We start from the raw sequence: 25,688 nt of genomic DNA, 5'->3' as shown, positions 1-25,688 counted from the left end.
TGTACCAGATGATTGGAGGGTAGCTAATGTAATGCTGATTTTTAAAAATGCTCCAGAGGTGATCCTGCCAATTATAGGCCAGTAAGACTAACTTCAGTACCAGAGAAACTGGTTGAAACTATAGTAAGTAATAGAATTATCAGACACATAGATGAACATGCTATGTTGGGGAAGAGTCAACATGGCTTTTGTGTAGTGAAATCATGCTTCTCCAGTCAATTAGAATTCTTTGAGGGGGTCAACAAGCATGTGGACAAGGATGATCCAGTTGATATAGTGTACTTGGACTTTCAGAAAGCCTTTGACAAGATCCCATACCAAAGGCTCTTAAGTGAAATAAGCAGTCATGGGATAAGAGGGAATATCCTCTCATGGTTAAAAGATAGGAAACAAAGGGTAGGAATAAATGGTCAGTTTTCACAATTGAAAGTAGTAAACAGTGGGGACCTCAAAGATCTGTATGGGTGTCAGTGCTGTGCAACATATTCATACATGATCTGAAAAAGGGGCTGAACAGTGAAGTGACAAAGTTTGCAGATGATACAAAATTATTCAAGATAGTTAAGTCCAAAGATGACTGTGTAGAGTCACAAAACTGAGTGACTGGGCAACAAAATGGCAGATGAAACTCAGTGTTGATAAGTGCAAAGTAATGCATGTTGGAAAACATAATCCCAACTATACATAAAAATGATGGAGTGTAAATTAGCTGCTACCACTCAAGAAAGAGATATTGGAGTCATTGTGGATAGTTCTCTGAAAACATCTTCTGAGTGTGCAGCTGCAGTTGAAAAGCTAACAATATTAGGAATCATTAGGAAAGGGATAGATAATAAGACAGAAAATATCATAATGCCACTATATAAATCCATGGTATGCCCATACTTCGAATATTATGTGCAATTCTGGTTTCCCGATCTTAAAAAAGATATATTAGAATTGGCAAAGATACAGAGAAAGACAACAAAAACGATTAGGGGTATAGAACAGTGTCCATATGAGGAGAAATTAAAAAGCCTGGGACTGTTCTGCTTAGAAAAGAAATGAGTAATGGCAAATATGATAGATTCAAATCATGAATGGTGCAGAGAAAGTGAACAGGGAAGTGTTATTTACACCTTCACATAACACAAGAACCAGGGATCACTCAATGAAATTAATAGGCAGCAGGTTTAAAAAAAGCATAAGGAAGTAGTTCTTTACACAACACACAGTCAACCTGTGGAATTCATTGCCCATGGATGTTGTGAAGTCCAAAAATAAAACTGGGCTAAAAAAAAGAATTAGATAAGTTCATATCTTTGCAAAGGTTATGATCTACTGAATATATGGATCCTATTTGTATGCATGTGTCATTTTATATCTAAAATTATGAGTGTTGGCTCTATGCTTGTATTTAAAGTGTTTCCTGTAGGAAGCACATAAGGGAGATTTGGCCAACATAGTGTGAAGGGCTTATTCAAGTAATTAGAAACACAACTGACAATGGACTTTGGGAGACACCAATCCACATCTGAGCTTTCCTGGGAAGGTTCAAACTAACATGTAAACAATGGTGTCGGCCTGCAAAAAGCTGAATCATTCATAGACATGACTTGCCCAGGTGGCTGCAGACTCCATCTAGTTGTTGTGATTTTGCACAAGAGAACAAAGGGGTTTTTGCCCAGAAGAGAGAGAATATAAAAGGCTCTCCATTTTTTTTCTTCAACTGGCTCAAAAGATAGCCTCTCCACCCCAAAGAGATGCCTGAAAGAAACTGGAACAAACGACTAACTATGGGGATGTGAGTGATTGCTGGACCCAGACTAGGAAGGAGTCTAGTCTGTGAAAGAAGCTTATTGGAACATCTCTGAGGGTGAGATTTACCTGCATTTAGTTTCCTACTGTATTAAGCTTAGACTTGCATGTTTTTGTTTTATTTTGCTTGGTAATTTACTTTGTTCTATCTGTTACTTGGAACCACTTAAATCCTACTTTTTATACTTAATAAAATCACTTTTTGCTTATTAATTAACCCAGAGCAAGTAATTAATACCTGGGGAAGCAAACAGCTGTGCATATCTCTCTATCAGTGGTGTAGAGGGTGAACAATTTATGAGTTTACCCTGTATAAGCTTTATACAAAGTAAAACTGATTTATTTGGGGTTTGGATCCCATTGGGAACTGGGTATCTGGGTGCTAGAGACAGGAGCACTTTTTAAGCTGTTTTCAGTTAAGTCTGCAGCTTGTGGGGGATGTGGTTCAGGCCTGGGTCTGTGTTTGTAGCAGGCTAGTGTGTCTGGCTCAACAAGACAGGGTACTGAAGTCCCAAGCTGCCAGGGAAAGTGGGCTCAGAGGTAGTCTCAGCACATCAGGTGGCAGTCCCAAGGGGGTCTCTGTGACCCAACCTGTCACACTGGTAATGTTCTAATTAATTTAATAGATTCATAGATATTTAGGTCAGAAGGGACCATTATGATCATCTAGTCTGACCTCCTGCACAACGCAGGCCACAGAATTTCACCCACCACTCCTACAAAAAAAAACCTCACACCTATATCTGTGCTATTGAAGTCCTCAAATTGTAGTTTAAAGACCTCAAGGAGCAGAGAATCCTCCAGCAAGTGACCCGTGCCCCATGCTACAGAGGAAGGCGAAAAACCTCCAGGGTGTAATTTAATTTAATTGTTATGGTACATTCTATAATCTAACATGTATGTAAGTCCCAAGTACAATCATAAAGCACCAGGGAAGGAATTAGAAATCCTTTGCTTTATGTCTCTCCAATTATCTGAGGGCAGAAAGTTTGCAATTCACAAGTCTTTAATCCTTATCACTGTCTATTCCCAGTAGCGTTGTGATCCTTTATTAATTCCTTTAATGTCTTTAAATGAATATTCATCCTGCTCTGGTTTCCACTCACTCTTTGTTAATTTTAGATGGCTGCCATTCACTTCAGTTTGGCTCCACTGTCCGATGTGACTTCCTACAACAAAACATAGGAGCTGACGTGTAACTGATCCCTGTGTGGGTGTGCAAGTGTGGGGAGCGTATAAAGATCCTGTGCACAGGGATCAGGCATAGCTTCAGCCCATGTGTTCTCCAGCGAGCACCCCCCTGGGCCATAGCCACTTCCCTTCTTTCCTCTGCACTATCCAGGGGAGCAGACCTCATCCTTTAAAAGAATGTGAGCCCCCCAAAAGGTATCCCAGCCTCCTCAAGCATAATCCCTCCCCCAGATCCTCCTGGGGCTTGTGCCTACCCCTGGACCACACTGCTACTCGTCTTAGGTGATGTATGGTGGAGGGGGACCCAGGGGACCCGTTCTCCAGTATGTTGGGGATACTTGCTGTGCTGCTTTGGTCCCAAGCTGCCCTAATGTTGATAACAGCTTCCATACAGAGCACAGAGCAGCTCCTACACCACCCTCATGTCAGACGCCAGTGTAGGGGCACTTGCAAGCCTCCCTTATGCCTGGGTGATCCTGAAGGGTTATTCTATCCTCTTGGAGTCGATGGCAGCCAGTGCAAATTTATTTTGGGGACTAGACTTGTATCTGGCCAGCCCCAGGGTAGGGAGAGGGCAAAATGGGCTTAAAGTCATTTTTGTGCCCTGACCCATCCCGTCCTTAAGCAGCACCATTCTCTCTTCTACTGCAGCTGAAGGTCTGGTTCAGTATCTTCATCCTATACAGTTTATGTATGTTCTTTAGGATCCAGAATGTGTCTTGCCTTTTGTTTGTAAAACACAGTGTATTTTTACATTGCTGTCAGTAGGCCGTTCTGGCTCTGGAGGCTCAGGTGGCCCCTGGGACAGCCACACCAGCCGCTTGTCTGGCAGTCCCAGCAGCACGCCCCGGGTGGCTGGCCAGAGCAGCCTCAGCCCTGCGCAGTGGTCCCTGGGCAGCCAGTCGGAGCCACTGCGCTTCCCAGGCAGCTGACTGGAGCAGCCACGGCCCCCCGCAACTGGTGGCGCTGGCCCCACATGCTTCCTCCTAGGAGCTGGCCCCCTGCTCCTCTTCAGTGCTTCCCCCCCAAGATTTATTCACGTCTGTTTTTAGTAAAAGTTATAGACCAGTTACAGGCCATGAATTTTTGTTTATTGCCCATGACCTGTCCATGACTTTTACTAAAAATACCTGTGACGAAATCATAGCTTTATTCATAATTAATTTACTATTCCATTTCAATCTGGTTATGAAACACCACCATAGAGTTCTTTGTAAGGGTTGTGCTGGCTTTGTGTATCTTGTGTTTTGAACCGGTTACAGCTTATTAGGAAAATGCCTATATCTGGATTTATCTCCATCTTATCAGTGCTTTTCTTGATGTCTCCTTGGCTGTCCTGCCTGCTTCTGGTTACTTCTTTTGCTTCTGCTAACAGACACACACACCTGCACCAAACAATCCCCAGCACCCTATCTATCTCTGGTGCCCACCTACCTTAGATCCTGGCTGTCCTTGCATGTGGCCTATGGCTTGGGTGATGTCTCCCATTGTTTCAGTTATCTTACTCCAAAAAGTGCTTAAATTTCTCCCAAATGAAGGGTGGCCATCACACACCGGCCTCAATGAGGTTTCAACCCAACTCCCAGCATTACAGACAGTACATATCTGTTGTCTCTTGTTTTAAACTTCGAGTCTGTGGACTTCAGGGCAGGAACTGTCTTTTTGTTCTGTGTTTGTACATCGCCTAACACATTGCGTTCCTGTCCATGACTGGCACTCCCAGGTGCTACTGCAATATAAATAATAATAATAATGCTTAATAAACTATGTTGCATTGAGATAGCGCAAAGTTACTTTGTGCTGTATTTCTATCGTGTTGGTTTAATACCATATGAAACAACAAGGAAGAGCTTGCGATAAATGCATACATAAGGTTTATTGCTCTGTGTATAGCTATTTAGGATAGTGGGTAATATTTGCTAATGGGTGGAAACTGTTAAAAGGACGGTACTAAGTTTTGAAATCAATGTTGTTTCTACACTAGTTTTGTTACTAAGAGCACTTTAGAAGCTGAACATTTAATTTAATTCTGTTTGCAAATCATATTTGTCTCTCCATTTATGTAACTCATTTGGCTGGTCGTTACTGAAAAATCTGAGACTATTTGTTAGCTTCCTTGCTAGAGCATGGTGACATCTGTTCTGTTTGATATGGTCTGTGTTGCATGCAGGATGCTGAAGCAAGATTTTATGACTGCTGTCCCCTTGGGAACATCAAGAAAATGAGATACAAGTCTCATGAGACTGTCCCAGTGAGCAACATTTTAAATCAATATACTAGGTTGGAACAATGCTGATTTTCTCCTGGGGGCGATTGGGCCCCACTGTGTGTACTGCATGAGAAGAGTGTGTGTGCTGCTCACCCTTTCTCTCCTGACTGCAGAGATCTCCAGAATTGTCAACCCTGAATGTTCAAATATCATAAGTCAGGGCCACACAAATTCTGAAATCTGCTCTAAGGTCAGACAATTTTAAGAACCATACATTGGAGGTTTTACTGGCCTTCTGGATTTTGAACCTCTAGGGGGTCACTTTTCCAGCTCTCAGTTTATTTCTGCAAACATGAGGGCTAGAAACTTTATTTTTGAATGAAAGCTGAGATTCTGGTGTAGTCACATGCATCCGGGGACTACAGCTTTGAGAGAAACACAAAATATCATGAGACTCATGTTAAAATCCCAATTTGTAGCCACACTGAGAACCACGTCTCTGTCCTGATTTCTTTTTTAAACTTTATTTTTATTGTTTTATATAAAATATAAATACATAACAAAACAAAACTTATATAAAGATGGAAATACTATACAAAAACCAAAATTCAATGTTCATTATTTGTGAAACCTGAAAAAAACAAAACAAAAAAACAAACAAACCTGAACCCGTAGATTTATGCAGGGCATCAATTATTAAAGTCACTAAATAGATAAATAAGTGAGAACATAACCTATGATTATCGGGGACTAATATACCTAAACTGCAAAGGTATGCAATAGTTTCATGTATGACCAGACATCCTCATATTTTTTCCAAGCCTTTTTATTAGACAGAGTAATTTTTTCCATTAATGCAGTAGTAGAGAGCTCACTAAGCTAGTCTGTGTATGAGTGAGGAACTGCAGATTTCCATTTTTTGACCACTAAAATAGTTACTGCGATCTGTTTCTGAATGTTATCTGGTAATACCAACTCATCCAGCTCCCTAAAATACACAAGGTTGAGAAGGAAAGCTAGCAACACTTAAAGTTTTTGAGAGAGCACTGAATATGGTGTTCCAGAACACATGTATTTTTGACGGATATCGAGCATGTGTGAAAAGTTGGCATGTGGCTGTTTGTATCCCAAACATTCATTGTGTGTTGCTAATCAAGCCTTACACAAATATTCTAAAGTCCAGTAGTACCTATTTAATATATTGTTCTAGAACAGTGGTTCTCAAACTTTAATAACCTGCGAACCCCTTTCACGAAAATATCAAATCTCACAACCCCCCTCCTAAAATGAATATTTCCAGGGATTTTCTCCCTTACCTGAGCATAAATTATAGAAGCAGTGATCTTGGAAATAATTTGGGGTTTTTTATGACACATTTACTACACACTATTTATCATTACATTATTAAATTTTATTACATTATGAAAACAACTCTTACATTATGAAAACAACACTCTTCCAAGATTGTAGCTCATATAACTTCGATTAAGCCTGTTATAGGACAAGGCTCCTCCATGTTTCATCAAGGAGTACCAGACGTGAAACAGCATGAAGGTATTTAAAAAGCCAACTTAAATAAAGAGTTCTTCCCACAAGCATTCGGGTCTTGAGCAGTCCAGGCAAACAATGCATGACTACAACAAAGCTTAAACTTGTTCTTCATAATAATTTTAAAAACAACGCTAGCAACCTATTTAATTTTAGAAACAGCAAAAAATATCCACCTCCCTTTCCATTTCTTATAAGGAGTCTTGACGTTTAAATCTCCTCAGTGTGATGGATGCACTTTTTTGATCTGCATACCTCTTGGAAGTCCAGAACCACATGGAGAAAGAGAAAGGCTCAGGTCTGGTTCGCCATTGAGTCTGCTTCTGTATTTGGTTTTCAGATGTGTATACGAGGAAAATGCTTTCTCATGTAAGTATGTTGTTGAAAACGGTAACAAAACTACAGTAGCTTTTTTTGCCAGCAGAGGGTACTCATTTCTTAAACTCAGCCAAAAGTTGGTCAGTGATAGACTTCTGAAACTCCTTTTCAGTTTGTAATTACAGGAGATCTCAATCAATTCCTCTTTCCTTAGTGTTCAATATCTGCGTTGAGAAAGTGGTATCATCAGAGGGATTGCGAATCCAGTCATTATCACCTGACATAGCTGGAAAGTATTCGCTGAATGCTGTGCAAAATCCTTTCAGGTGTGCAGTTATATTAGTTTTAGTGCACTGATCCTACCAAAGTTTATGTTCTACCAGGAAGTCATGAAGAGTGCTGAAACACTCAATTTGATTGTGTTCCAAACACCTTTCCCAGAACTGCAATTTCTTTATCATGGATTCAACTCGGTCTTGCACATTGAAACTGTTATATTGAGGCCTTGAAGAGATAAATTTAGGTCATTAATCCCCGAGAAAATGTCTGCTAAATAAGCTAGGCTCTGGAGCCAGACATGATTTTTCATACAGCTGGCAAGGTGGAAAGGGTGGCTGTTGAAAAAAACAAGGATTTCCGTTCTAAGCTCAAACAAGCTCACAAGGATCTTGGTCCGTGAGATCCATCTAACTTTGGTATGAGACAACAGACAATTGTGTACACTATCCATTTCTTAAGTACGTGAAATATTCTGGAATTTGTTGGCCATGATTTTAAGAAATTCACCATTTTCACTGCATTGTCCAGCACTTTCTTCAGTCCCTCAGGCAGGCGTTTTGCTGCAAGGGCTTGTCTATGGATACTGCAATGAGCCCAAGAGATATCTGATACAACCTTTTTGGTTTGAGCTACAAATCCACTATACTTCCCCAGCATTGATGTGCCCCATCAGTGCAAATGCCTAGGCAATGAGACCTTTTCTTGAAAATATGCATTAATCAGATTGAAGATATCTTCTCCAGTTATACATTCTTTCCATGGTTGGCAAAACAACAAGTCTTCTTCAACCATGCCTTCATTCATAACATACAAACACTAGCAAAATAGATAGATTAGCAACATCAGTTGATTCATCCAACTGCACAGCATAATATGGACTATTTTTCACTCTATGTACAATTGTGGTCTCTACATTACTTCACATGTCATTAATTCTTCATGACAGCATATTACTGGACAAAGGTACTATGCCAATCCCTTTTGCAGCCTTTTCTCTGAGAATGCAATGAACTATGTCTTTTATACATGGACCAATCAAGCTCTCTGCTATGGTATGGTCTTCTGATGCTTTTGCTACTCAGTAGCTTACTTTAAACGGCACTTCAAGTGCATTTTCATTATCAGTACTTGCTTTGGATACAAAACCGGTAATGTCACTTTTCCACTCAGCTAATTTTTGCTTGAAAAAAATCAACAGGCTTGTCGAGTTGTGCAGGGTGCCTACTTTCTAAGTGGCACTGAAGTAGAGAAGGTTTGAGGCAGCTGTTTGCTAGAACATCACCACAAATTACACACTGTGGTTTCTGACACTCTTGATCACCAGTGCATGTAAAGCCATATTTTATACAATCATTATCATATTTTCATTTCTTCATAAGCAACTTTCTGGGACCATAATGATCATTTGATTTAGATTTTTCACACTTTGGACTTGATGAAACACTAGCTGATGTTGAATTGATGAAACACTAGCTGATATTGAATTTTTGTTTTCTCGTATCTTTACACTTTCCATTTTCAGCCACTTTTCCTTATTGAGTGTACAACAGTTCAAATAAAAATAACACACTGAGAACGCTTACAAACAAACAAACTAGTAAATGAGAAGATTCACTCACGTCTCATTAGAGCAAAACGGCACGCTATAGAGAATGACTGAGTATGGAGTAACTGATCCTGTGCCCCTCCCTGATGAAGTCTCTATTGAACATGAGGTCTGTGTTTTAGGAGAAAAACAAGAAGCTTATCTATATTTGCCTTCTGGAATGTGTTTGTCGGGCCTCAAGGCATGCAGACCCTGCAAGACCACATCTGGCTAATTAGTAATCTGAGGAAACCTCTGGCTTAGCTTTTGAAACTGCTTGCCTAACAAGTTTTTCGATCGATGTGTCGTTGTTTACTAACAAGGTTAAATAAGGGGGGAGAAGTTTGGGCTAGGGGGATTGCTTCATGGATGCACCTTATGGTCTCCATGGGCAGATAAAGATTGGCCATCAGAAGGCTGCCACTGTACTACTCAAAAGCCACACTAAACTTTGGTAATTATTGAGGGTTGGGGGTATTTTACTAACCTGTTGCGGACATATGTAAGTGCTTGAGATTAAATAAAGTATAACTTTAAGTGAGAGCACTCTTGTACTGTTATTGCCAGTCATCTATTAGTCAGATGGCCGTGTCTCTGTTGATTTATTTCCTAACACCACCTCACACAGAGTAAAGTTATCAAGAGTTTGGGGTTGAAAGAACCCCAGGTAACAAAGCAAGGGGAGAGTTGTCTAATACACTGATCCAATTCAGAAATATTGGTCCAAAGCCAAATTTTTTAGGGACGGCCATTAGCCAAGGCCACTGAACCCTATCAAAGGCTTTCTCTGCATCTAGAGATAAATCTATGGAGGGAACATCTGAGCGCTCTGGTTCAAGTGAGTGATTTTTCCGCATATTATCAGCAGCCAGTTTTCCTTTAATGAAACTAACCTGATCTGTATGTATAATTGTTGGGATGATGGTGTTAGTCTTGTCTCAAAAATTTTGTAATTATTTTGCAATTTGTGTTCAATAGAGATACGGGGTGGAAGTCGTCACAGTTGCAACCATCTTTTTTCTTCTTTAATATTAAAGTATTTAAAGCAACTCTCATGTCATGAGACATGGTTCCTTTTTGGAATGTTTCAGTGAAGGTCTTTAAAAGAATAGAAGATAGCTGATTACAAAATGTTTTGTAGAAATCTGCCAGAAAGCCATCCATACAAGGATTGCTGGAATTCATATTTTTTATAGCCTGTTTGAGCTTTAGTGTTGTGATAGCTTTGTCCATAAACAACACTTGTTCTGAAGTTAGGATATTAAAAGGTAGGCCTTCAATGAGACAATCACATTTATTAGAGTCAAACTGGTTTTCTGATTTACATAAGGCTTGATAGAATTGCTTAAATTGATTATCTGTTGGTTCAAGGGTGGTACTCCTATCTTTTCGTAGTAAGGAAGAAATATTGTTGTTGGCTAGTTCCGTTTTAAGTTTCTGGCAAGTAATTTACCTGCTTTATCTCCCTATTCATATATCTTTGTTTGATCCTGTTGAGTGCAAATTTAACTTGGGTGGATAAGCATTCATTATATTTATATTTGTCACTGATTAGAGAATGTAGAAGGTTTTCATTATTTGAAAAAAGAAAAGGAGGACTTGTGGCACCTTAGAGAATAACAAATTTATTTGAGCATAAGCTTTCGTGAGCTACAGCTCACTTCATCGGATGCATTCAGTGGAAAATACAGTGGGGATAGGTTCACGAAAGCTTATGCTCAAATAAATTGGTTAGTCTCTAAGGCGCCACAAGTACTCCTTTTCTTTTTGCGAATACAGACTAACACGGCTGCTACTCTGAAACCATTCATTATTTGAGTCAGTGTTGTGCATTTTCTGAAACTTATCTATTTCCCTATCCAGAGAGTCTAGTAACTTGAGTCTTTTTCTCATCCTTGGAGGCACACTGTGATGGGAGCACACTCACCTCTCATGAGCGCCTCCTGTTGGCCAGGTGCGGACCTGCACTCTTTCCCTTTCTGGTGCCCCCTTCATCAGGTGGGTCTTCAGTGGCTCAGCCCTCCAGCCAAGTCACACACAGTCAACATGTGAACGAAGAAACCCCTTCTGGGGTGAAAGGTCCAACAGGGCCTGTCCCTGTGTTTAGCCCAGTCTCTGAGCTCAGTCCTCAGCTCCTTCTGGGATAGCTTTAAGTCTGTGTCTCCCCTGATATAGAGCAGTGCCCTCAGGGCCTTCTCCCTGGAGACTCTTTAAGTCCTGCCCTTCACTTGGGCCTCTAAACAAGCCTTCTCTTCTTCTTGGGGCTTAGGCCACCCTGTGAGTTGGGGGGGGCAGGCTTGCCCACTACTCTGGGTCCTGACCCAGGGACCCTATAAATAGCAGCCACATGCTGCTTCCTGTAATAGTTGCTGCTGCTATTCCCTGGGCCACTTCCCATGTAGCCTCTTCCTCTTGGGTTCTCTGTCTGTTCGCTGTTTGAGCAGGGTCTCTCCCAGGCCTCCTTGCCTGGAGAATTTCTCAATCTTCACAGTCCTATCCCTGCTTGAGCAGGGTTTCTCCCCAGTTCCTTTACCTGTGGAGATTCACAGTCTTAGTCTTTTTTCACCTTTCTGGTCCCAGCTAGCAACTGAACTGCTCAGATCCTACAGTTCCTTTTAACTGAGCCTGCTGAGCTCTGATTGGCTGCTCCTCTGATTGCAGGCCTTGAGGACCCACCTTCGCTGCTCCTTTCTGGGACGGGGGCCTCAACAGGGCCCAGTACACCCATCACACATACTTTATGTATTCACCCCTTACTGTAGCTTTCAGAGCTTCCCAAAAGATGGAATCTGAGGTAACTGAGTGCTTATGTTCTTGTCTGATGTTAGAGATGACTAAATCAGCTGTGGAACAAAACTTTGCCTCTTTTAATAGCCGAGTGTTTGGCTTCCACCTAGAAGATTTTAATGATATGTAACTAGCATCTACGGTAAACATGATTGGAGCATGATCTGAAATTAATATATTTACCATTAGCTGCTTCAAGGCATGTCAGAATCAGTTATGAAGACACAAGAAAAAAGTCAATTCTGGAGTAAGATGAATGTACAGTAGAGACAAATGTGTAGTCACGCTCCTTGGGATGTCTCAGTCTCCATGTGTCTATTAAATCAAATTCATTCGTCAATAATGAGGGTTGGCCCGTTGTGCTTTGGGAGCTGGGTCTCATGTACTTGGATTTATCCAGATGTCTGTCTAATGTAGTATTCCAGTCACATCCCATTATTAGAGGAATGTCTGTTTTATTAGAAAGACTGTCTGCAATGTCTTTGATTATGAATGCTTCCTAAAATTAACCTTTTTGAGCCTTCAAGAAGAACATATCTGCCTTCAGGATCAGACCAAGACTGTGTACATTGAAAAGTTATATTTTTAGGAATTAAGATGGATGTGTCTCTGTTCTTAGAATTCAATGATAAATAATACTCAGAACCTACCCAGATCTTCTTGATTCTAGGGCATCTGTTTCTGCTAGATGAGTTTCCTGCAATAAAGTTACTTGGCACTTTTTTGATCTGAGGTTTCTCAGGATTTTAATTCTTTTGGAAGGTTGATCAAATCCCCTCACATTCTAGAAGCCCACTCTAAGAAAGTTCATGGCACAGTTTTATAAGATATATTAAGATATATAATCTTAAGATTCATATTTCCCTCTTGATATTGTAACCCACATCTTTAGGATATGGTCTTTATTTTTAAATATTAGATACTGGTTAGTTTTGAATTAATTTATGCTTCGGTTGAGCCTCCAAGGGTGTCAAGTATACAAAAAGATCTATAATTAAATATCATGTGTCTTCCAAAGTATATTTGCAACAGAAAAACAAAACAAAACAAAATTAACAGACTTAAAACAAGCCAGTGTGGGTATGTTCAGATCCCTAATGACTTCAGTTCCATCTTCTCCTCCGCTCCCTGTATTATAGAATAATAATCTAAACATCTCTAAATACAAATATACATTAAGTCAAATATTACCCTATAAGTACCATATTAGTGTATGTATAATATGTTTTTACCCACAGAAGATTTTATGTATACATACTGTGATACAGCATGGCCAGAGGGCAGCAGGAGAGTGTTTGAAGGGAGCCTTATTCCTTGTAAAAAAAAGGAGTACTTGTGGCAGCTTAGAGACTAACCAATTTATTTGAGCGTGAGCTACAGCTCACTTCATCGGATGCAGCTCACGAAAGCTTATGCTCAAATAAATTGGTTAGTCTCTAAGGTGTCACAAGTACTCCTTTTCTTTTTGCGAGTACAGACTAACATGGCTGCTACTCTGAAACTTATTCCCTGTAGAGGGAAGAAAATTTGCTATAAATTAATTAAAGCACCTGAAGCCAATTAAAGCACCTGAAGCCAGTCACATGATAAAAAACCCCTGCTTCAATCAGACAGGAGGAGGAGGAGTTGAAGCAGAGTGGAGTGGTGTGGGAATAGAGAGCAGTTTGAAGGGAAGCAGAGGAGAGGTTGGAGAAGTGCTGTGGTGGGCTAAGAAGACTAAGACCCTAGGTAAAAGGACACCTGGTTTGTGCAGAGAGGGAGGGCAGGAAGCCCCACAAGCTGAAGGGTAGGAGAGGGAAGCAGCCCAGGGGAAGGAACTGCTAGTTCCAGTGGTTTACTGCTATCCCTAAGGCCCCTGGGCTGGGACTTGGAGTAGAGGGCGGGCCTGAGTCCCTCCCTCTCCACTCCCCTCATCAAAGATACTAGTGGGGCAGTTAATACCCCAGTTCAGGGGCAAGAAACCGTGCCCGGAACCGCCCCCCAAGAAGAGAAAGCGCGAGACCCATCATAGTAGTGCTGGAAATTTGCCACAATACATACACATATGTATATGCATATACCTAAATACAGACTCATCACAAGTAAATTTACAATTGATTTGGTAACTCAAATATAAATTAGTACAAAATTTAAATATTAAAAATACAACAATATAAAAATCATATTCATGGTTTGTTAAAAGTCCTGCACAAATTGAACAACTAGTGCTATTCAGAGTTTAGGTTATAGTTCACTTTACATGTCAGGAATATTGACTGTTCCAAGGGATGTCTGGTTACCATAACACAATCCATCAGCGGCAGAGCTAGTGAAGAGATTCTGTCTAGCAGTGCAAGTTATGATGATTAATGCAGCCAGTATTTCAGTCAGTAGATGGTGCTGTATACCTCAGCTTAATGTTAAACTGTTACTCTATGCATTGCAGTCCTATACAGTTGTTGTTTTTGCTCAGTTCCAAAGGAGATAAACAGAAGAGTTCAGCCTAGCTGGTTATCTCCTAGGAGCTGGAAGATTATGTATGTGAACATTATCGTATCTACAAGGATACATAGGAAAACAAATTGATTTTTAAATGTGCTGAGATATCTTTTTATGATTAAAAAAAATAACATTCCGCTATTTTTGGTCAAATCTGGTCTGAGTCTTTGAAGTGTCTGCCAAACTTCAGAGTTTGGAATTAAGATGGATGTGTCTCTTATGGAGCCTGCTAAATTCATAGTGGTCCCCCTCAATGGCAAATGGCTTTATGCAATTGAATGCAGCTCTTTTTGTTCAGCTCAGTTGAGAAGTAAAGAAAAAAATTTTGTGGCCTTTGTACAAAAGAGTTTCAGCTTTTCTGGCAGCATTCGTTAACATTGCTTTATCGTTGAACTTCAGCAGCTTGAAGATGATGAGTCTGGGCTTGCCAGACTCTGGCCTTCTAGTACCATGCATTCAATGAGCCCTTTCAATATCTAAGGAGGACAGCTGGGGGTCCAATTTAAGTATGTCAGGGAGCAGATTTTGAAGAAAACCGATAATATCCTTCCCCTCAGCAATGCCCAAGAGACAAAGGCTGTTTCTTTTCAATCTATTTTCTAAGTCATCCTGTTTTTCTTCCAGTTTGTCTAGCCTAAGCTTTAAGGAGGCAGTTTCTTCTTTTATTTCTCCGCTTTTAGTGACAGTCTTTTGTATTTTGTTCGCCAAGTGAGCCATCTGGGGTTTTACATCATTAGATCTTTAGAGAGGCCATCAATATCTTTTGAGACTGAATCCAGTCAGTCTGTGAGGAATTCTTTTTGGAATTCTATCCTGGGCTAGGTTCTGCAGTGGCCTTGAGGCTCCACTTTCAGCTGCTTCGGTGATTCAGGCCTAGGTCTTTTATTGCCTCTCATTTTTTCATCGGAATCCATGTTCAACAGTTCAAAGTTTATCCAGGGGACAGGAACTTATTGTCCATGTGCTAAGAGAGTAATGATTAGAGATGAATTTATATGTGGGGAGTGAGGAGGTGTGGGACTAGGGAGCCATTTTCCTACTGGTATCATGTGACCTCCTCGCCACCCGATTTCTCCTCTCCCTTGTCTAGCCTAATAGAACCCTATGGCTACAAGAGGATTTTTTTTAAAAAAGGCAAGTTAGTTTGTTAACCTTCACTGTATCTTTTGCAAGTGCACTATATACCATTTAATTTTTTTTAATGTGAGCTAAATGTTTCACAAGAACAGGGGAAGATAAACAGAGCCTGCCTCAAAGAGCTGAAAGTCTACACTCCAAATCTATGGGTAGAGCCTCGCACCCCTGACAAGCCTTCTGTAGGGGTTCTGAGAAGGGTGAAGGGGAGCAAGTTTGTCTGTGTGGAAAAACTTGCACAAATGGGGCTTAAATTGGGACAGGATACAAGTTAAGGTAATAATAAAAAGGGGGGCTGGGGAGAAGCAGGACAGGTTTCATAGATTCATAGATATTTAGGTCAGAAGGGACCATTATGATCATCTAGTCTGACCTCCTGCACAACGCAGGCCACAGAATTTCACCCACCACTCCTACAAAAAAACCTCACACCTATATCTGTGCTATTGAAGTCCTCAAATTGTAGTTTAAAGACCTCAAGGAGCAGAGAATCCTCCAGCAAGTGACCCGTGCCCCATGCTACAGAGGAAGGCGAAAAACCTCCAGGGCCTCTTCCAATCTGCCCTGGAGGAAAATTCCTTCCCGACCCCAAATATGGCGATCAGCTAAACCCTGAGCATATGGGCAAGATTCATCAGCCAGATACTACAGAAAATTCTTTCCCAGGTAACTTGGATCTTACCCCATCTAAAACCCATCACAGGCCATTGGGCCTATTTACCATGAATATTTAATTACCAAAACCATGTTATCCCATCATACCATCTCCTCCATAAACTTATCGAGTTTAATCTTAAAGGTATTTACAGTGCATTGCCTGATTGCCACTGACTCAGTGAGAGAAGCACTGGATCTGTGAGGCCTCAGCTCCCATGGGTTACCTGGGAGTTGAGGGCACTTGCAGCACTGTGCAGCAACGAGCCCCAAGCAGGAGAGCAGTAATGTGTCAGAGGCGACTCTCTGTTTGTGGGAGCTGCATGGATGTGCTACTCAGACACTGCAGTAACGAGACTGTGACTGAGTTCCTGAAATGGGCCACACGGAGAATGCCACACTCAGGGCAGACTGCAGGAAATAGGGCAGACAATCCCCCAAACTGGTGATTTAGTCTATAATTAGATTCACCAAGGCAGTAACACAAGCTTCTGCAGTACCATACTGGTTAACCAGAACCCCAATACAGTCCCCTTTAAGCATTCCAGTCCTCGGCTCCCATCTAGGCAACCCAATCTCATGTAGCGAGAGGTTATTGAAAATGCATTTCACTATATGTTCTTTCTAATCCCAAAGGATCAGACACACGTCTCCAGGTCAATATGAATATCAGATCTTACCCAAATATCATGCTGTCAGCCAATCCTTAGTAAACTAACTAAAGATTTAATAATAAAAGAAAAGAGAATTAAAAATTGTTAATAGATCATACACATTCAAATGATTGCAAATTCCTTACATCAGGTTTGTAGCATGATGGAGTAGACTGTTGGCTAGTAAAGTCTCTCTAGTAACTTCCACAAGATTGGAAGGTCCTCAGTCCATAGTTCAAGATGCTTCTTTTTGTTGTAAATCCATAGGCCAGAGAATTAGAGCAGGAAAGAGGTAACATGGAGATGATTCAGGTGTCTTTTTATATCTTCTGCCATGTACCTGGAAATTTACTGTCCCAAACAAAGCCCACAGCCCTTATCTGTGGAAAGTTACTGGACAAGATGGAGTTCAGGGTCACATGAGCATATCACATGTCCTTACATGGTTTGCTGAATCACAGGGATGGCCACTGATTCTTCGCTGTTAGGCATCTGCGGGAAGACCTAGTGGGCGGGATGAATTTCTTCAGTGGCCTATTGTGAGAGCTGAGTGTCCTTGATGAGACACATAGCCGTCTAGCCCTGATGTAAATCCATCTGGTGGGTGTCACCCTGGAGTACAATACAAGTCCATAGCCAATATTCATAACTTCAGATATAAAGATGTACATGGATTTAACCAAGATAATCATACTCGATAGATTGTAACTTTTCCATTGGTAAGCGCATAATGTTTTTGCCTACTATAGCTTTACCTAGCCATAATTATACTTGAAAGCTCCTTGGCTGTCCTAATCACATCACAGCATAACTACTGCCCTATCAAAATATGTTTTTGTGATTGAATTCTATGTCCACTAGTGATTTAGGGTCTCATTCCATCAGGCAAGACTGAAAGCCCTGGAAATGAGGGTGCTGATTGCAGTTCAGCACAAGGCCTGTATTAGACAAAATTACATCCTTTGCATGACGAGGAGATACAAAGGGTGAGATCTGGAGAAAAGGACCTATTTATAATGAAGGTTTGGCCAATCATTTTTAAGCCCACAAAGCCATCATCTGGAGCTAATACTGAGTTTTTCATTTCATAGATATTCTGATTTTGGAAATCTTTCTGAATGCATACCGCTCTCCAGAAGCTTTAATAGAATTATTTACTCCAATTTATTTCAAATGCAACTGAAACGTTTAGTATGTTTTTTTTGGCAACCCCTCCATGCTACCTGTAGATGCAGGTCCCTTTGGGCTTTTATCCTTATTGCTAAACATTTGTCATAGAGGAACATTCTTAGTATTAAGTGTGTGTAAAATAAATAAATAATCCAGCCTTTCCTGTAAACCATTAACATTTTCACAGAAGAAGAACACCACAAATGTGATTTGTTTGAGTATGGTGTTAATGCTGCTGCTGCTTTAAAATACTCTGCACACAGACTGCTGCTTTTTGCATGGGCAAGAAAATTAAATCAAATCAATGAAATGGAGATGATCAAATGACATAGCAACTCTATTTCCTGCCTCTAATGCTGGCCTTTATAAAAACTCCTCCACTGCATATATTGTTTCTAAAATGTAGAAGATCTGCAAAACTAACTCATTATCCTCTTTCAAAACCTTACTTAAAACACTCTGCTGTGAAGCCGATAAAAAAACACCTTGAGAACAGCTAGGCCACGGGTGTGCTGAGGCCGCTGCTGATCACCCACACCAACACTGTCTCATTGTTTCCTTGTTGGATTATCTGTATCCGTCTGTTGTCTCTTTGGGTCAGGGGCTGTCTTTTTGTTCTGTGTTTATACAGTGCCTCTCACACTGGGGTCCTGGTCCATAAATGGAGCCCCTAGTTGCTATGATAATGCAGATAATAAATAATGATAATAATGATTTAGCCTATTTTAAACATAACTCTAGGAAAAGCATAGGACGCACATCACCTGAATTGTAAATTTACTAATCTGGCAAATGGAGAAAGTATCGTATTTGGAAGCTTGGATATATTTGATTATTGACTGCTCTGGGTGATTTATATAGTTCAGCGCTTCTCAAACTTCATTGCACCGTGACCCCCTTCTGACAACAAAAATTACTACACAGCCCCAGGAGGGATGACCAAAGCCCCAGCCCACCTGAGCTCCACCACCCGGGGCAGGGGATCCAGATAGGGTGACCAGACAGCAAGTGTGAAAAATTGGGACGAGGATGGGGGGTAATAGGCATCTATATACAACAAAATTCCAAATATTGGGACTGCCCCTATAAAATCGGAACATCTGGTCACTCTAGGGTGAAAGCTTGACCCTCACCACCCCATGGGGGTGGGGGGGCAAAGCTGAAGCCCAAGAGCTTCAGCCCCAGGCAGGGGGGCTGTAATCTGAGCCCCGCTGTCCAGGGCTGAAGCCAAAGCCTGAGCCCTGCAGCCCAGGGCTGAAGCCCGAGGGCTTTGGCTTTCGCCCTGGGCGGTGGGGCTCGGACTTCGGCTTTGGACCCGGGCCCCAGCAAGTCTAACATCAGCCCTGGCGAACCCATTAAGTCAGGGTCCCAACCCACAGTTTGAGAACCCCTGATATAGTTGAAAAGCTCCTCCTAAGAGTAAGATTTACATTTGAAAATACACATAAAGTGACACTCCATTGTCATAGGACAACATTCTGGACCGCGTCCCAGATACTCCATTGTTCTAATGGCGGAAGCGGCTGGAAGCCAGTCTGATGTCTGCACTGTGGAATGCAGCTGGTGTAAGGGGGATTCCTCAGTGGCATAGTATAGGCATGCCACCCTCCATCACATCAAAATTTTGTTTCAGACATGTCGCAGTGGTTCCTCACAGGACTTGTAATTTGAGTGCCTCATACTCCCATTCTCTATGGGCCAGGTTCCCCAGCTGGACTACATTACAGTGCATGTTTGAAGCACACTACACTCTGGCAGAGAGAACCTTGGTACCTGTCTGCTGTGGTCAGGACATGAATAAGAGCAGCCCTTAGGACTCACTTAAGCAGTCCATCCTTATTCAGGAAAGTACTTACCACATCCTTAACTTTAACCATGTGCTTAAGTCCCATTGAGTTCACTGGGACTTAAGTACATGTTTAAATGCATTGCTGAACTGGAACCTCAGTGAGTAGCTGTGATATTTTGATCTGCTTGCAATGAAATCAACAGGTACTACAGTATCAATCCAAAGAAATTAGCAGTGATATAATGGTGGCACATATAACACAAACACACCTTTCTTTACAGCTCCCTGACCTGTACTGACTATTCCTAGTATAAGGTGATAGAAACTTTTCTTCCAGCATTTTTTTCTTTAAATTTGGCAGGAACAAGCAGCTGCTGTCCTTAAATGGACATTATAAAACAGGCTGCTGCTAGTTTTTCCTCCCTCATGCTAAGGAGTCATAGCTCCTGCTAGGTTTCCCCTTTCTTATTCCTGTGGAGACAGCACATTCTCACATTGGTCTGCAGTTAGAGCCCAGAGTTTACAAGGTCAGAATTAAGACCCTTGTCCCTTGAACAGCACTGCACTGGATGTTTTCCACTGCATTACTGAGAGCTGGGGAAATGAAAGGATGGTACTGAGGAATGCCATGAGGAACGAATGACAAATATACACACATTCCACATTCTCTTTTGTTTCAACTAAAGTTTAAATTAAATGTGAACTTCACATCAATGAAATGCTTTTTTTAATATTAAATATCCCATTATCATATAATAGAGCAATAAATAGTAATGCAGGCGTTCCCAGAGAGTAATTCCCAAAAGAGTAATGACTATTTGATTAAAGAATGATTTGGCTTTTAATTTAGACTAGCACTTAATGTGTTTGTGTTAAATTAATATTTTAAAAAGGGTTAACTCTAGCCCCACAAAAAGAAAATGATAGATGCAGACCACAGAATGGACTTTATTTTCACTGCTACTTTATTTGGCCACTGTAAGTTTTCTGTTGTGTAAAGGTTTCCAAATCAATATGCAGTTAGATCTGCTGAAAGAAAATTGGAACAAGGTAGTTATAATTTAAATGAGTCATAATAATGAATGACAGACAGCATGATTGGGCTATAATACTGGATATATTTAAACATGAGAACAATGCAATAAAATAGTCTCATTTTTCCCTGCATCTGTTCCTGCATAAAAGAGAGCTATTCCTTTGGAACCGTAAATTGCAAACACGTAAGATTCAAGGGTAACTAGAACTAACTGGTATTTTAAAAGGGCTCTGCAAACAGGATTAAAAAAATTTCATTAGTTTATACTGAATTCTCCAAATGTTCAGATTGCCCTTCAGTACATTTTTTTAGACATATTGGGTCACATCCTCCACCAATGTGAATCATCCTCATCATAACTCCATTTTCTTCAATGGAATACTGACCCATTGGTTCTCTCTTTCAAGTCCCATGAGGTCATGAATTACCACTCCAGATCCCAGTGTATTATGGTGACAGTCCATTGAACATGGAATTCCAGTTACAAGAAAGTAAATAACTTCCCTTTCTGTGGGCTTAAGCAGAAGAGGGAGAATGTGTAACTTCTCTGGTTTGATCCCTCCAAAACTCCTGTTTGTCTCTGACTGTTACATGGCTGTCCTCTGTTACCTGCAAACATTGGTCAGCCTAATGTCCGAGGAGGCATGGATGTGAATTTTTGGTGAATCAAAATAATCAGAAAAAAACTCATTTGGGGGTAGAATAAAACATTCTATTTTGTTTTTGAGCTTTATTGATCATTTATTTTTTAAAATAAAATGGAAGTATATTTCAAAACAATGTATTGAATAACAAAATTGAAATATTTTGCTTTGAAAATATCAAAACAAAACTTTTTCAGAGTTTAAGTTTTTGGGGTTTTTTTAATACATGGAGATAATTTGGCAAATTCAACACCAATTCATGAAATGTTTTGATCAACCTGCATCTACATCTTTTGGTGAAAATTAGTTGCGGATGAAAATTTCCCCCCAGCTTTAATCACTGTTACTGTGGGCCAGATTCTGGTAACTGTACTCATTTTGAATAGTCATTGATTTCATTGGGGCTATTTGATGGGTGAGGATTGCAGTCTGACCCTATGCAAACCCCTCCGTGCAGAGAAAGCTTTACCTCTCCTGCCATTGTTCTTTGACAGATTGCTCAAAACTTAACAATACTGTGAAAAAGTTTGCTTATCCTATCCATGTAAATAACTGTTCCCTTGAGCATACTCTCTGCTGGGCTGTTCCCCACAAAGTGGCTGGTGTCATATTTCCTGGCAAAACTTTGAAGGGTGTGTTAATATGCTTAAACCTTTGGTTCTGTAGCATACTAAATGTGACTGGCTAGATCTTAAACTGCTGTCATATTTTGATTTATGATTTTATTAAGCTATTGTCAAGTGGTGCAGTGAGATGGAGTAATAACCTGAACTAGTTGGTTCCCATCAAAATATGTAGAGCATGGCTAAGAAATATATGTAATAATAGGGGTAAATGCAAAACAGGCCTTAAAGGTTATCAAAATCTTTGGATAATGCTTGTGGGTGCTTTCTGCTTATGCTGTAATTGGGCCAGGTCCTGTTCTCAGTTAAACCAGCATTAATGCAGAGTAATTCAAATGAAAGCGCGGTCAGCTTCACTAGGGTGACTCCAGGCATAGGCGCCAACTCCGTGGGTGCTCCAGGGTGCTCAACACCCAATATCAGCCCCATGGATCAGCGCCTCCCCCTCCTGCCCACTGGCTGCCCTGCTGATCAGCTCCTTCCCCTCCCTCCCAGCACCTCCTGCCTGTTGCGATCAGCTGTTCTGCAGTGTGCAGGAGGTGCTGGGCGGGGAGGGGGAGGAGCTGGGGGCAGGAAGAGGCAGGGGAGGGGGAAGGAAGAGGTGGGGCAGGAGCAGAGTGGGGGCGGAAAGAGGCTGGGGCGGGGGCTTGGGAGAAGGGGTGGAATGGGGGCTGGGGCCCAGCAGGGGCAGAGCACCACTTGGGAACAGAGGAAGTCGGTGCCTATAACTCCAGGTTTGTACAGGTGTAGCACAGAGCAGAATTAGGCCTAACAATGATACCCTGAGCTAAATAATATTGAAGGGCTAAATTCTTTCCTTGGTCACTGCAGCGCAGGTCCCCTGAAGCCAACGGAGTTTCACTTGAATAAATGAGAGCAGAATTTGGCGTTGACTTCTGGAGTGTTGCACTGTGGGTAGCTATCCCGCAGTCTCTGCTGCCCATTGGAATTCTGGGTTGAGATCCCAATGCCTGATGGGGCTAAAACATTGTCGCGGGTGGTTCTGGGTACATATCGTCAGGCCCCCGTTCCCTCTGCTGATGAGCTCTGCATGGTCAGTTCTGCTGATGAGCTCTGCATGGTCACCTGTAGCTTGCCACGCTGGCCAAACAGGAAATGAGATTCAAAAGTTCGCGGTTCTTTTCCTGTCTACCTGGCCAGTGCATCTGAGTTGAGAGTGCTGTCCAGAGCGGTCACAATGGAGCACTCTGGGATAGCTCCCGGAGTCCAATACCGTCGAATTGTGTCCACAGTACCCCAAATTCGACCCAGCAAGGACGATTTAAGCGCTAAGCCACTTGTCAGGGGTGGAGTAAGGAAATCGATTTTAAGAGCCCTTTAAGTCGAAAAAAAGGGCTTCATCATGTGGACGGGTGCAGGTTTACATTGATTTAACGCTGCTAAATTCGACCTAAAGTCCTAGTGTAGACCAGGGCTAGGACTCCTTGCATGTGACCTATCAGCCTGTATATTGAATTAGTCTCACTTGGCCTCCAATCCTGCAACCTTTAAATATGAGTAATTTTTACTTGTGTGAGTAATTACACCTTAGTCAATGTATTGGAGTTAACTGGATTGTTTTCATGAGTGAGGACTGCTCACGTAAGTGAAACAGTTCCAGGATTGGCCTAGTCTGTATAATCCTTGGGACAGGGCTCTTGGGTCTGATTCTGCTCCTGCTCTTGCTAAAGTCAGTGGGAGTTTTCCCATTGACTTTACTGGACACAGAATTTGCCCCTTGTCCTTAAATGTAAAGTGACCTGTACACTAATAGCACTCAATAAATAACATGTATATTTCAAATATTGTGTAGGTATTCAATATCCATAGACATGTTTTTAAAACTATCTTACTGAATCTGAAGTTGCAGAGAAAAGGATTATTCTTGTTTTATGTATAATTTGCTATGACACTTTCATTTTAAGCAAAGAATGGAAAATAGATTCCCACAGAAATACTAAAAGAGCAAAGGATAAAATATCTTTTAGCAGTAGATTAATTTTTAAATATAAAATGCATCCTGTAGCAACGTGAAGTACAGACTACAGTTGAATGTATAAAATAGCAGCAGTAATGTAATATGCCTCTTGGCAACACTTGATATAACTACTCTTCCCTAGTTTTACAAGAAAGAAATTTGTACCACTTAGTAATGTATTAGCCTGATCCTTTTAATGTCTTTGCACATATAGCAGATATCCAAGTGGGCATCCATAGAACCACTTATGTCAATCATTCTGTTGCTTCATTTCTGTTATAGTGATATCAATCATGTATGCACACAGGTGAATGACAGTTACTTGTGATCCTGTGATCTGTCTTTATTGGATGGTGTTACCTTTCTTTGCTTTTATAGATTTTAAATCCAGAAGAGCTATTGTGATAATCTTATCTGACCTTCTGCATAATCTAATCAGCCCCATACTGCTCACCCATATGGGCACTAAGGATATTGCCACGTCTGACCCTGAGCAGATCATCAGTGACTACAGGGCTCTGGGAGCTTGTGTGAAGGAGTTGGGGTTCAGGTTGTGTTTTTAACCATCCTCCTGGTTCAGGCAAGTTGTGTTTGAGGTTGTGCAGGTGTTGTCAATGGGAGGGCTTTTGGCTTCTTCCTCCTGGGAAGAGGTGAGTTCCACCTGACTGAGAAGGGAAAGAGCATCTTTGTGCACCAAGTTGTTAACCTAGTGAGGAGGATTTGAAACTAGGTTCAAAAGGGTCAGGCAACAGAACCCCATAGATAAGCATAAAAAAAAAGGTGAACTTAACAGAGGGCTAGATGTTGAGAGGGACGTGGAAAATTACAGTAGGGTCATAGGAGCAACAAGAGGGAAATCAGTGGTGGAATCTGATCAACATCTCAAAAGTCGATCTACGAATCCAAGGAGTATGGACAATAAACAGGAAGAACTGGAAGTATTATTACATACGCTAACTTATAACTTAATTTACATCACAGAGACTTGGTGGGATAAATGTCATGACTAGAATATTGATATAGAGGGTATAGCATGTTCAAGAAGTACAGGAAGGGAAAAAAGGCAGAAGGTATTGCATTATACATCAAAATATATACTAACTTTTTCTGAGATCCAGAAGGAGGTGAAAGGCAGACCAGTTGAAAGTCTGTGGTAAAGATAAAAGGGGAAAAAATAGAATGATGTCATGGCAGAGGTCTATGATAAACCACCAAATGAGGAAGCGGAGGTGGATAAGGCATTTCTAGAACAAACAACAAAAACAACCAGAAAATAAACCCAGTAGTAATAGTGGACTTTAGCTACCCAGACATTTGTTGGAAAAATAATATGTCAAAACAAAAACTTTCCAATGAGTTCTTAGAATGTATTGGGGATGACTTTTTAGGTTTCAGAAAATGGAGGAAGTAACCAGGGGACAGCCATTTTAGATTTGATTGTGACCATCAAGGAAGAATTGGTTGTGAATCTGAAGGTGGAAGGCAATTTGGGTGAAAGCAATCACGAAATGATAGATTTCATGATTCTAAGGCAGGGGTCGGCAACCTTTGGTACACAGCCTGTCAGGGAAATCCGCTGGCGGGCTGGGATGGTTTGTTTACATGCAGCGTCCGCAGGTTCGGCCGATCGCAGCTCCCACTGGCTGTGGTTTGCCATTCCAGGCCAATGGGGGCTGCGGGAAACGGCGGCCAGCACATCCCTCGGCCTACACTGCTTCCCGCAGCCCCCATTGGCCTGGAAGGGTGAACCACAGCCAGTGGGAGCTGCAATCAGCCGAACCTGCAGACGCTGCAGGTAAACAAACCGTCTCGTCC

This window comes from Eretmochelys imbricata, chromosome 2, assembly GCF_965152235.1.
Source record: "Eretmochelys imbricata isolate rEreImb1 chromosome 2, rEreImb1.hap1, whole genome shotgun sequence".
Lineage (NCBI taxonomy): Eukaryota > Metazoa > Chordata > Testudines > Cheloniidae > Eretmochelys > Eretmochelys imbricata.
This window is presented reverse-complemented; position numbering follows the sequence as displayed.